The sequence below is a fragment of the Cupressus sempervirens genome, chromosome 4 (genome assembly GCF_028749045.1).
Source record: "Cupressus sempervirens isolate cs-2001-9-10 chromosome 4, ASM2874904v1, whole genome shotgun sequence".
Lineage (NCBI taxonomy): Eukaryota > Viridiplantae > Streptophyta > Pinopsida > Cupressales > Cupressaceae > Cupressus > Cupressus sempervirens.
Genome location: NC_143121.1, coordinates 513,591,762 through 513,604,183, shown reverse-complemented (window position 1 = coordinate 513,604,183; position 12,422 = coordinate 513,591,762).

The following is a 12,422-nucleotide window of genomic DNA, read 5'->3' as shown; positions in this document are numbered from 1 at the left end:
TATTTTCTGATATTGGTTATATTTGCATGTACTTGTTATTGTTGTCTCATTAATCCTAACACTCTCGTACTTCAAAGTGCCTTTTATGGTCCTATTTTAAAAAATAGCACAACTTTTTGCATTTGTAGCTCTTTTTTAACAAATTATATATTGTCATAAATCTCTTTTTACCAAATTCGCTATATTTGAGATATTGTTCTATTTACTATTCCATTTACTTCCTTGAAATCAAATGTTTGTTTTGCACTCCCTATTATGAACAAAAGAGCTATTTGGTAATTTCCAGAAGAATATATTTTGCACTATTTTATGTAATCATGGATTGGTCAAAGTTCTACTTTTTACTCCATATATTATCATGAGTGGAAATAACAAATGGAATTATTGTTGCTAGCATTGAAATTGCATAGAATCAATCACATATGGCTAAGACCTTGAACCAACAACAGGGGTTATACAAAATGAGATTATGGTTGTAGATCAAATCAGTATATGCATGTATGACAAGGATAGGAGTTGGATAAGATGGGGGGAAACCATAATGTCTAATAAGAGTTTTGGCAGAAATAGACGTCAAACAAGAAACTATAAATATAGCCTTTCCATATTATTACATATTTCAGTGGTATTAAGTCTAATGTCTATACTCATCAATATGTATATTCAACTTATAAGAAAAAACATATAAGTCTCTTGAGTGGGCATAAAAGGAGTTTTAAAGATAATGGAGAAATTGCAAATTGGACAGCTTAAATGTCACACATTAAGTCTTGAAGCCTAGTCGAAAAGTGTTAGATAGTCAAAGTCAACTTACTTTTTCTAAGATTAATGTTTTCCTTACTGTGTGATGTCTAAGGGTGGCTATTTAAAATGGTCATTGGATTGACCCATGGAAAGTCATCACTCGAGGTGGAATTTATACCACCAACCTTCCTATGGTTAGCTAGCATTGCTATATTTTCATGATTGTCTAGGGCATGATGATAATATCATAGTAAGTGGCATATACAAATTGATTTTTTTTTTAAAGAGATTAATGATTTGAAGATGAAAGAAATCCAATTAGTATAAAAAATAATCGCTAACAAATCATTGATATACTCAAAACTAATGTTCTATTACTGTTTGAAAAGATTAAATAAATTAGTTAACCAATCAAAATATAGGAGGATGTGATAAGCTGACAAAGGAGAATAAATGAATAGACATTATAGATAAGATAATTTTATTAATGTCCAACAAAAGATCGCAACTTGGGTCTATGGGAATGAAAGCTTACACCAAGAAGATAGTTGAAAAATAGAGCACCAAACAGTGTCCACAAAAGAACAAGTACAGTAAATGAAGAAGAAATCAAGAGACATCATGAAAAAGATTAGATGTCTATCCTCAAAGGGCAAAAATCCAACAACTGATATGGTTGGCGGCTACCAGAGGCCCTTTGGTGAGGTTGAGTGCTACGAGAGGAGTGTCACTAGTGAGAGGTCCCCAGCGAGGTCTAATAGATCTGAATGGCCCGTGTTAAGGAAACTGCATGGTCACTTCACACCCCGAGTCAAAGCTAAGGGCAAGAAGAAGGTCATAATAAATTGTGCCTGAGTCTAACTCCTGGGAAATGATAGTTGTAAAGTATGGTTGTGAAGTTGTAAGGACTCACAGAGATAGAGCACAATGCAATGTTGATTTGTGTACCTAAAAAAATTTGAGAGGGATCTACAATCTCTAAATAGACAATAAAATCTCCCCTAATCTTGTAGTATATAGGGTATCTGAAAAGGAAATGGATCTTAGATTCTGCCTCTGCTAAGGTACAAAGTCTAATCACCCGATCTTCTCTAGCAATATGGTGATCAACCTAGATCCAAAGTCTATGCAAGCCTACCCTAAAAGAACTAAGGGAGATATGTAGGGCATGTGTCCAATATCTATGTAAGTACTCAGAGTGTACAATAATCCCATACTGAAATCTAAGAAGTACTAGGCATAGAAAGCCATCCTCGATCGTAGTCCCCCTAGAGGATCAACCCAAGTCTGTATAATATACTACCTATAGATGTCAAGTCTAACATGCCTATTCAACTCCTGTCGAGAGGGGAGGAGATGAGAAGGAGCATCTAATGAGAACTGGTAGGGAGGGAGACGATCAATGTCGATCCCAACTAAACTCAGTAGGATAGTAGCCTGAGCATACCAACAGCAGGCTCTAGTGGCTAGATTGGAGTCTGCAATAGAAACTGAAGAGTAGTAGGCTAAGTAAGGATATTTGTGTTGTCCTTCAGCCAAGTCTGCAAAGCCACAAAGACGATGGAGAAACTAGATTAGGTAAAAAATGGTTGAGCTACTCAACCAAAATAACACTATGGGAGTTCTATGGCATATGATAATTCAACAGAGGAGCAGAGTCTAGGTGTGCTCGACCATGGCCTAATCTAAGTCTAAAAGGGAAGAACCCCATACCACCAAACCATAGAGCACTGTGGGTCTAACTAAGGAATCTACGAGGGATAGCTTAGATGATGTGTCCTAAAAGTGGTGTCTAAAGCACAATCTCTCAAGCATGGAAAGGGAACCCAACCCTTTACTGACCAAAGGATGAATGGTTGATCTCAAGCTAAAATGAGATCCAAAAACATTAACCCCAAGTTATGTGTAAGATTATGTAATCTCAACTTCCTAACCTTGGAAGTGAAAATGGAGATGTGAGGTCTTCAGACCATAACACAAGTCTTCTCAAGGTTCACGACCAGTTGTCTCACATCACAAAAAGATGCAAGTCTATCCACAAGCCTCTAGAGACCCTTAGGAGAAGAAGCAAGAAGAACCACATCGTTAGCAAAGAGAAGGATGGATATAAATACCTGGTGTAGATGACAACCATCACCCAAAAGTGACGAGTCACTAAGAAAAGCCTCGATCTCATCAATGTAGATCCTGAACAAGGTGGGCGAGAGAGGGCAACCCTACTTCACCCTAATGGTGCTCTAGATAGGTTCAAAGAAGCCCTCTATGGTCCTAATTCTACCAATAACTATCTCATATAACCTCATGAAAGTCGTCAATAAGATCTCAGAAATACCAATATCTCTAAGTCTCTAAAAAATGGTTGCTATGGGGATGGAATCAAAAGCCTTAGAAAAATCCACAAAAAAATAGTAGACTTTCTTTGAGTGGTGTCGAGCCTCCTTGATAATAGCCCATAGTGTTAAGATATGGTCCATGGTCTGGTAGTCCACCTTGAATCCTGCTTGACCCTTAAGCCCTACAATTCCTCCAGTCAAGCTCATTGGATAAAATAGTATTCAATGTTGTATCGTAAAGTTTGGAAAATGTATGCCCAATCATGATGGTACTCTAGTTTCTAAGATCGAAGGCTAGCCTAGACTTATGGATTGGGTGAATAATGTGTCACAACCATGAGTCTAGAAAACCAAAACAAACTACTCTATTAAAGAGTGTAAAGAGATAAGGGCCTAGGATTGTGGTATCGAGCTCTTGAAGAGCTCAGCCTGAAAACCCTCCTCATCAACTGCCCTATTGCATCTCATAAGTTTGATGGACTCGTAAATGTTGGAGGTGCAGAACAAGTGACAATGGGGGGTGGGTTGGGAAGGGGAATGAGCTAACTCGGGATGTCATACAATGTGGAGACATGGGAGGCAAGAAGGTGAAGGTCGGGCATGGACTAGGATTGGCTACACCAAGGGAACATGATGCACCAAAATATCTTGGGACACTAAATAAGCATGTCATAGAGGGATCTACCCTGTAAAGAAATAAATAACAACTTCTTATGGAAAAGAAAGCATTTGTAAGATAGTCGTAAATTGGTAAAAGCAGGGGAATGATTATCGAAATCCAAGTGCAAGGAACAATGGAAATTTTTACAATTATCGTCAAACCACTAGTTCATGGGGCAAGTATTCCATTGAACGGATTTGGGGGTGTTGAGAATGGAGCAATGGGGGATAGAGAAGAGATTTGACTCCCAAATCGTGATGGCTAGTGAGTGAAACATGGTGGATACCTGACTGTGGTTTGTGAAGCTAGCGAGACAAAGGAATCTTCTCAAATGAAAAATGAAGAGGTCTTGATCATTATCCTCAAAAAAAAAAAGGTATGGGGGTGGATCTAAGTAAGGTGACTAGAGATGGGTGGTAGAGGATGGGAAGAAACATGAACCAAAAGGCTAAGGGGGGCTTGATTAGCCAAGGGAAGATGGGAGATAGTAAATTTGTGGATGGAGAGGAGGAAAGAAGCAACAATGAGGATATAATCAACCATGCCCGCACCCCCACTATGAGGCCAACACATAAAAAGCTCAAAACACAAAAAGCAAGATAGGCCATTCAAAATCACCAAGTCGAAGGACTCATAGAGTTGGAGAAGGTGGCGATCATAACAAGAGAGAGGCCCATTGTGATCCTTAGACAATCGCTAAAGCCCCATACTAGTAGGATCCCTCTCTGTAGTACAAATCAAGTCAGACCCACGGTCATACTAGGGGATCTGGAGATCTCTAGTTCATACATTAAAATATCCTACGATGATGAATGTCACCCATAGCCCCAAACTTGGAGATGCTCTCATATAGGTCTGTAAAAGGGTTCCTGTCCTCAACACTATGCATGGCGTAAGGTAAGGAAGTCAATGGAAAGTAACATGCACCAATGAAGATATCCCTCTAACGACGGTTGGTGTCTCCAACCCAGATCCATATAAATCTGGCATGAGTCAAAAAGAACCAATGTGCGTAGTACTAAACAGATCATCTATAATCAAACAAGCAACCCCACTAGAGCCATGCACACCACCTAAAGCGCAGACTTCCTCTCTGCAAGCTAAAAGCCACTGCTACCCTGTATAACCTAGAAGGGGTCATGCAAGACTCTCATGAGTCTCGATAACAACCAATAATTCAACAAACCCAACTGCATCATGAAGTAAGCCCAACAAACACCATAGGGAGCCATTGCCATTCCAATAGTTGACAAGCAGAGAGCCAATGGGGGCTTAGACTTGCCCAACTATTATATACAACATATCATAATCATTTCCTTGATATCAATAAGTTTATTGTATAATCCTAATCAAGACTCTTTAACATAACTAACTCATTAAAGTGCTAAATTGAAGAATGTTCTAAAAAGGACATTGTATACATATCTTCTTATAAAGCATCACATCATGTGTATGTCATCAAGTTCTCCATGTTTTTCTCCAACTTTACAACCAATGGCTTCTCCATTTTCATCCACAAAGTTAGGAACTCCATATCTTGAGAAACGTAAGGCACTCTTGGTTTCCACTATTCTTGAGAACGTTAGATGGCTTCTTGATTCATCTTCATTGTGGCATACAACATTTTCTATGGATATATTTTATTCTTTTGAGCCTTCTATTTCACCTAACATTTAATTGTATGAAATACATATAAGAAGGTTTGCGAGAAAGGTTATATCAATATGGATGAGGGTTCATTCCATGATGTTTTTTGTCTACCCTCCTTACTAATCTCCTTTTATTTTATGAGATTACCTATGATGTACAATGTATGATAATGGAGTTTACTATTGATAAAGTATGCATTAGAGATATGGAGATTGTAGAGATCATTGTTACATGTGGTATTGATCTTGCATCTCAAATGTATTTATTTTCTCATTTTTCTCCTAATCATGATTATTTTCATGTGGATGATGTACATACCCTTGGACACCAAGGATAAATCATGTCTATGAGAAACTTGGTGATTTGAACCTTGGAGTTCTCGGGCCTACTAGTGACTTCCTCATCCATTTGCTTCTTTCAAGTTCGGAAATTGCTTCCATTTAATGGGTTTGACAAGTTGAATTAATGGTTCTATTTTTTTTGTGTATTACATGTTTATTCGCTATATTGCCAAGGGTTTTAGATACTATTATAAGGTTTAAACCCCTATTAATGACATTTATTTGTTGACTATATGTCATCTTTCTAAACTTGTTAAAGTGGTCATGAACTTATCCTTATACTTCATTTTTTATTAAATAATGAAAGATGGTATATAACCTTTGTTATGCAAGTTATTCATATCAATCTTAAATGTAGTTAGGTAAATTGATTATTACATATATGCAAAATGGATATGATTTTGTTTTGTGGGCATTAATTTTATGATGTATGAATAATTAGCAATAGTCAGAGCCTTACAATGTGGAAGTTTATATCAACTAATTGGTTAAAGACAAACTCTATGAAGATGAACCTTGAAAGAGTTAGTAAATAATTAGCTACAGTTAATGGGGTGTAATATTGAGACTTTATTATTTGTGATTCGAGTAGAGTAGATTTGGGGAAGTAGTTATGCTAGATTTCTTCTTTAGCAGAAACAGTTTGATTGTTTCCTATTCGAAGCATAAGTCCCTTCCTTTTACTATGATGTAATAAATTGTGTCTTCAAAATGGACTTGTTGAATTGGTTAGTTGTCTTCTATCTATAAATAAAGTTTTGATACCCCTTCAAGGGTTAGAGGTTGTGATCTTCAGGTTCTATTTTATTGAAGAACGATTTCACCTACATTATGATGTGACAACATTTTGAATAAATAAGATGATATTCTATTTGAAGTAATTAGTTGAGATTTGGGAAGACTCACTCAAGGGAGACCACTTGGTGAGGATTCTAGTCTTAGTATTTAGTATTTATTGTTCATTCATCATTTAGTTATTGTCCTCAAAGTTTACTATTCTTACAGTCATTAGAAACTCCTCGTGATTGTTCTTATAGAAAAAGAAGATAGAAAAACAAAATATTTGTTAAGTTTCACAAGCATCCAAGTTAAGCTTGTGAAGATTGAGGTAATCCCCAACTTTTTACTTTTGTTAGGCAAAAAGAAAATAAAGTCTCTTGGGACATGGAAAGATCATTATATAATCTATAAAAATAAATGTTGATTTCCATTGGACACAAAAATGTGGGAAAAAAATTCTCTAAATTGAAGACAACCTTAACTTAAAAGCACATGTTCTTAAAGGACCCAATTGGGAACTTCCTTTCCATATCCATATAGAAGCATTGAAATATGTTATTGGTGTTGTCTTGGGGTAGAAAGAAGTAGCTACAAAAAGTACCATTTACTTTATCATCAAAAACTTGCAAGGACCTGAATCAATTATATTGTCACTAAGAAAGAGATGTTGGTGATCATATATGCACTAAACAAATTCAAACATTACATTACTGGTTATCAATTTTTTGTTCATCCAGATAATGCAACTATTAAATATTTCATGAACAACCCTTAAATCGCAAGAAAATTAGCAAGATGGTTATTGTTGATGTAGGATTTGATATCACCATTATTGATATTAAACGAAGTAGGGGAAATGTGGTAACATGTTTTCTATCCAACCAAAGCAAATCCACAAGTCATTGATGAGCCATTTCTAGATGAGAATTTATTCTAAAATAGCATTCATACACCCTAGTATGTTGATATAGCCAATTATCTAGTTGCTAACATGATTCATTCTCAATTTTCACCAAAGAAGAAGAGATTACTTGTAGAGGAAAGCTTTGATTTCTCATGGATAGCATAACGATTATTTTATAAGTGAATAGATAAAGTGATATGAAAATATTAAGGGAAGATGAGACCTATGACATCATGCATGCATGTCATGATGAGCCTTGTAAGGGCATTTTGCAACCATGAGTAAAATAGTTAAAATACTTAATATAGGATTCCCTACATAATGATGTAGTCAAATACACAAGAAAGTATGATAGATGTCAAAGAATGGAAGATTGAAAAGATCAAGGAAATATTATTACATCCACAAGTAGTATTAATATCATTTGATAAATGGAGACTTGATTTAGTAAGACACCTTACCTCCATCACATGGAAAGTCTTACATCTTGGTTTTCTCTGAATATGTGACCAAATGGGTTGACTTCAAAGCCATGAAGCATGCAAGGGGCAATAGAGTCACGAAAATTCTCAAGAAGATATTTTCACGCACTATAGAATTCCAAGAGTGATAATAACATATCAAAAGGATTAGTTTATTACAATTCTTGTCACAACTATTATGAATGAGCATAGTATCAGGCATGGGAAAACTATACCTTATAATCCCCAAGCTAATATACATGCAAAAATTATACATTGAGAAATGGAGGCCATCCTCACAAAAATAGTGGTTGTATATGGGAAGTATTGCAAGAAGGGACACACTACGTCCCTGATTGAGCAAGGATACAGTCCTTGATTGAGCAAGGTACAATCCCTGCTAATCAGGTCCCATAATCTTTGGGAATCCCTCAGGGTTCTAAAACAGGTCCCTAACTTCATATATTAGGTGCAATTTTTGAGAAAAGTGATTTTCAATGCGGAAATAGATTCTAAGTGGTTAGAGGAAGGCAAGGGAGGACCCAAGTGATTAGATCCTACCTCAAACTTTTCATCATGAAATAGGAATGATAAGGAGGGTCTATTAGGTCCTACCCTAAGTTCACCTAGGAGAAATGAGAAGCAAGGGGAGAAGTGCAGATTAAATGCAACTCTAGCTTTAAATCTCACTAAATAGGTACTCAATCATCATTATATTGAAGTGCTTCCAATTTAAGACGGTTCATGTTTTCTTTGTGTGTCCCACATTAATTTTTAACTTTCATTTTTATGTCCTTCCCTTTTTTAGGATCTTCTAGCTTTTCTTTAGGCTAGGACACTTCTCAATGGCACCACTTTTGTCAATCATTCTTAAAACTTATGAAAGAATAATAGGTCGTATGCCCAATAATCGTGACACAACCACCCTTGTAGATTGTATCTTAAGCCATTTTAGGATCAAAACATTGCTTGCATTATTGTCTGAGCATCTCACACTAATTATGAGTATCTATTATTCTCTATTTATCCTTCCACATTCAATTTTCATGATATACTGGCAAGAGCTTTCTTCCAATGGATACGCCTATTCATATGAAGCCAAGGACAAGGGATATGTCATTTTGGGCTAAAATTTCAAAGCTAAGGTTGAAATTGATGTATTTTGTGAGGCATAATTTGATCATTAGAACTGTCACGAAGGTTATCAATAAGGAATTCTCTTTAGTAGCAGATAGGCCCAAGATCAACATGGACATTATAGTTGTTTTTGCAATCCATGAGAAGGAATTGACACTTCTTGTTTAGTATTATGCATGTTCGAACTACCCAAAATAGAAAAGAGTAGAATGGTTTCGAAAGTTAACAAAGTGGACAATAATGATGAGGACTTTGAGGAGACATAGGTTGGACCTTGTTGCTTTAGTTCTATCTAGGACTAGGCTCTTTGGCTCATAGATAGCATAGGCACATACCTAGTTTACATGTAGTATTACCCACCAATTTTGGGTCTTGATGGTGGTTTTAATGGCAATAGTTCTTCAGTCGAGATAGGCATGGATAGTGTAAATTATTATGACAATCTCAACATATTACAATTTTATAATCATGGCAATAATGGTAGTTTGGTAGCCATTATTAGCCCAACTATACTTATATATGATTGAACTCATTCTTAATAAATGAATGTTAGCTTTATCATTTTCTCTATATTATTTATTTCCTTCCCTTTATCTCTAGTTTGATTTTTCTCTCCATTGGCTATTATATTGTATAAGCGCCCTCTTCAACATTGGGATTCGTGTTTAGGTCATTAGTGTTACCCATCCTCCCCACAACCTAGGTATCTCCCACCCTTATTGTCCCTTTTTGCCTTGTTAGCTAGTAGCTAACCTTTGCCTCCTCATATTGTCTTCTATGCTTTTGAGGGTTGTTTGAGCGTTCTTGTTTCCCCTTGCTTTGTCTTTGTGTGCGTCTGTCTGTGTCTGTGTCTGTGTTTGTGTGTGTCTGTGTGTGTTTGTCTGTGTCTGTGTCTATGTATGTGTGCGTGTCTGTGCATGTGGGTGTGGGTGTGTGCATGTGTGCATGCGCATGTGTGTGTTCACACACACGTGTCTTTGTTGGTATTTATCATATTCTAGAAAATTTGTGATTGATATAAAGTGTGTGTGTGCACGCGCACGTGTCTTTGTTGGTATTTATCATATTCTAAAAACTTTGTGATTGATATAAACGATATTTATTTCATCACTATTACTTGTACATGTACATGTATATGTTATGTATATGTATATTCATATCTATATCTATATCTACATGTATACCTATATCCATATAAATATGTGTGTGTGTTTGTCTTCATTTTTTGTCTTTGTTGGTGTTCATCATATTCTAGAAACTTTATGATTCATCTAAACAATGTTTATTTCATCATTGTTACCTATTATTCCTATCTTACTAAATGTTTGGTTACATACAATTACTTACTAGTAATTAACAAAGAACTATTAGGAAGTTTTGGTGTTTATTTAGAATGTATCATATCTCAATACTTAGTATTTGGCTTTGAATTCTAGCACCTGAATACCAAATATATGGCTTCATATACAAATATGTTTGTTTGGTTGTGAACTTTTCTCATATTTAATTATTTGGCGAGATTTGCATTATTTGAACGTTCTACCCAATATTACTCATACAATCCCTTGTCAAATTTATGAAACTTCTGGCAAATATATACTATAAATGAGTTGATTTGTAACTTATTCTAGAACAATTTGGTAAATAAAGTACTCTCATAATTCTAAATTCTTGATAGTTAATATTATTATCACTAAGCCATTTCTTGCAAACATCTTTCTCCACACGCTATTAACATTTCGACACATGATAGCAACATTTTTCTTCATACGCTATTGACATTTCTTTAAAGTTATCTATGCTTACAAAATTCCTGTTAATAGACTCAAAAAATTGATAATTTATTTATGATCAAAAACTAAACAATAGACATTTTTGTTGAAGCTCCTTTGATTTTGTTCAATATGATGAACAAATAAACGGATCTTAGCCAAAAGATTGAAGAATACAAGGACTAAGCACAATGGTTGTGGATTATCAACATAAGACATACGCAAACTTGAATAGCAATTATGTAGAGAAGGGTTATCATGGTAGAAATTGAAGGATACATAAAAATGATTAATCAATACTCCCCTAACTAACTTCACTCTAAGCCTACAGTATGTTCAATTGACATTGTTTTAATCTATATGTTTAGTTTAACTTACATATTCATGTAATGGGAGTTATGACTTTAAGTTCCATGTTAAATACAATGGAGCACATGTAATGAATAGTTAATAATCAAGACATTTCATCACAAACTGTATCGAGGGTTTTCTTCCCCATCCTTTTTCATTTTGGTGCCTACACCTTGAACAAGTTTCGTATAAATTCTTAAAGATAATATGGCTTGAGCCTATTATTTATCCAAAAATAAAACATCTACATTGTCTTTAGAGATTGCTAATATTGAGTTTACTCCACTTTATTTTTAACCTTCCAAGCTTGATCGTAGCTATGTGATGGCCTATTCTTGATTGGAGACCTTGCGAATTTCAGCGGCTCTTATTAATTAATGGCTTGCCCAATTTTTTGGAAAACGAGGTAGCTTATTCATCATTCAAATGACTTGTTTCTCCCCAAGGAAGAGTTGTCACTTGTGATAATTGGAACATCTTTTGTTTACAAATATTCTCCATTTAACCGAGATTTTTAATTATAGGAGTGGACATCTCTCTTTTTCTTTCTTATGCAAGGTATGGTGGGATGATCATATATACAAGAAATTTGTATTTCTAGGGGTGTCGTTGAATGAGCTCGTGCATGCATCATGTTTGTTTCTCTTTTGCAAAGTTTTCTCGTATGTGGTTTCCTCCTTTCCTCTAATAATGAGAGATTACATTTCATTACATTCCATTACAAGAACTTCAACTATTTATTTGAGGAAGATCAAGTGAAGAGAACAGCGGAGTTGATTATCAAAATTCAGAGAAGAAGAAACAAGTTAACCAAAACTTTGCAACTGACTAGTTTGGCTCCTGACTCGGGAGGGCGATTGCATGGGTCCCATAGACTACTTTAGTCTCGTGGACGTCATTAAAATCTATCATATCATATCATATCATTGTACATGTTTATCTAAAATAGTTGTATATTTTCAAACCATATTGAGTGTTGCTCGTATTAGATATTAATTTTTCCTATTTTTTCCGTATTAGAGTAAATACCCATGCTTGAGTTCACTTGGACATTTTAATCAATTATTAGGTGGATTAAGTTTATAGAATTTGTCATTTACAATTACCTAATGTCTCGTTTCTTGATATTATCAGCAAGGCACACGTACATTATTATTTTTCTAGATCGCTTGAACATTTCGCATCCACAAAATTACAGTAATGAAATTAAACAAAGTATTTAAATTAAAATGACCCATTTTAGGAAAAAAATCTTCCCGAGTAACGGATTAGAATAATCATGAATTAT